The sequence below is a fragment of the Aspergillus fischeri genome, genomic scaffold (assembly GCF_000149645.3).
Source record: "Aspergillus fischeri NRRL 181 1099437635535 genomic scaffold, whole genome shotgun sequence".
NCBI classification, from domain to species: domain Eukaryota; kingdom Fungi; phylum Ascomycota; class Eurotiomycetes; order Eurotiales; family Aspergillaceae; genus Aspergillus; species Aspergillus fischeri.
The window spans coordinates 1-1,834 of record NW_001510296.1 but is presented as its reverse complement, the minus strand read 5'-3'; the positions used below and the strand labels follow the sequence as shown (position 1 = coordinate 1,834).

The 1,834-nt window shown below is 27.4% G+C and overlaps 4 non-coding genes across 4 annotated transcripts; all 4 read right to left on the bottom strand.

Annotated features, from left to right (window-relative positions):
• Positions 1 to 964: 964 nt before the first annotated feature.
• Positions 965 to 1,037, bottom strand: NFIA_046230. The gene has a single exon. It is a non-coding gene; the product is annotated as a tRNA-Phe (tRNA).
• A 420-nt stretch (positions 1,038 to 1,457) lies between these two features.
• Positions 1,458 to 1,530, bottom strand: NFIA_046220. Its single transcript has one exon. It is a non-coding gene; the product is annotated as a tRNA-Val (tRNA).
• Position 1,531: 1 nt separating this feature from the next.
• Positions 1,532 to 1,605, bottom strand: NFIA_046210. Its single transcript has one exon. It is a non-coding gene; the product is annotated as a tRNA-Glu (tRNA).
• A 10-nt stretch (positions 1,606 to 1,615) lies between these two features.
• On the bottom strand, positions 1,616 to 1,686 carry NFIA_046200. The gene has a single exon. It is a non-coding gene; the product is annotated as a tRNA-Thr (tRNA).
• Between the last annotated feature and the right edge of the window lie 148 nt (positions 1,687 to 1,834).

The following is a 1,834-nucleotide window of genomic DNA, read 5'->3' as shown; positions in this document are numbered from 1 at the left end:
AATTATTAAAAAATAATGAAATACTAGTAAAGACTGGTCAAGGTCATGGTGATACTAGTTGAAAGGATTAAATTGGATTGATTGATAGTACATTGTTTATTTTTTTTAATTTAATAGATAAGATTTCAATAGTAATTACAGTTAAATTTAAATAAACAACATTTTTTTGTTTTGTATATAAAGAGGCGACTCAAGCACCCGACTTTATACGTGTAAAGCGACAGTTAAATTTAAACTAAACATAACTAATAGTATTAATAATTAATAATTAAGTTTTAATTAGTAATTAATTAGTCATTTAAATTTAAACTAAAGATAACAAATAGCATTAATGTTTATAAAATTTATATAGTTATTAATTAGCCGGGAGATAAACTCGAATTCTCATTCTTAATTCATAAAATTATTCTTCTACCAATTAAACTATTTTCTTTTAAAACATTAACCTTACTTAATAAAGAATTTTCATAAATTTTTATAGGCTTAACTGTAGAATAATGAACAATTAAATTATTCCCTATAAATTTTTTATTAGAAAAGTATTTATTATTTAATACTATCATATTATTATTATTAAATTAGTGTTTTAAAAACACAATATATATATATATACTATAAATATTTAAAAATAGAAAATTTATTCCTATTAGCCAAAGGAGAAAATCGAATTCTCATTCTTAATTCATGAAATTATTGTTCTACCATTAAACTACTTTGGCTCTTAAAATATAATTTAAATTAATTAAAAATTAAATATAATTTTTTTTTATAAAATAAAAATTATGTTGGGGCGACTCGAACACCCAATAGTAAATACCAAAAATTTATGACTTACCGATTAGTCGACAACATATAATATAAAGTATTAATTAAATAATATGGGTAACAAGACTTGAACTTGTAAAGTAAAAACTATTCCGTCCTAAGCGGAACCTGGTTACCAAATTTCAGCATACCCATCTAATGCTCGAGATAAGACTTGAACTTATAACCTAATCATCTTCAGTGATCCGCTCTACCAATTGAGCTTCTCAAGCTATAAAATATAATAATGAAGTAACTATAAAAATATAATAATGGAGTAACTATAAAAATATAATAATGGAGTAACTATAAAAATATAATAATGGAGTAATCAGGACTCGATCCTGAAATAACGATATGCAAAATCGCCGTTTTACCAGTTAAACTATAACCCCTATCCGAGAAACGATTCGAACGTTTACGACTTGCGTCACTTAAGCTTAAGTTAAGACTGTCTACCAATTCCAGCACTCGGATTATTTAAGACTAAAATGACTCGAACATTTACTCAAACCATCATGAGTGGTCCGCTTTACCTATTAAGCTATAGCCTTTGGTTGCGGGTTTAGGGGTTGCACCTAAATATTATGGTCATGAGCCATCTATGTTACTATTACATCAACCCGCATATAAATAAGAAATAGATAACTCGATAAGAAATAGGTGACTCGAACACCTGACCTTTCGCGTGTAAAGCGACAGCTCTACCAACTGAGCTAATTTCTTTCAACCCAAGGGAGATTTGAACTCCCGCACTAACAGTGAAAATGTTATGTCTTAACCAAACTTGACCATTGGGTCTTTATTTAATAGCCCAGTGCAAGTATCGCACTTGCTTCTACCGATTACAAAACGGTTGCATTACTTTTATGCTAACCAGGCTAAATTTAATTTATATGATATGTGAAATATTTAGTATTTTAATAATTAGTACTTTATGTCTAAAAATATTAAAATTAATACAACTAAAGCCTATTAATCGTTATATCCGAAAGGGTTATAACAATTATACTCGTAGTGTTCTACTACG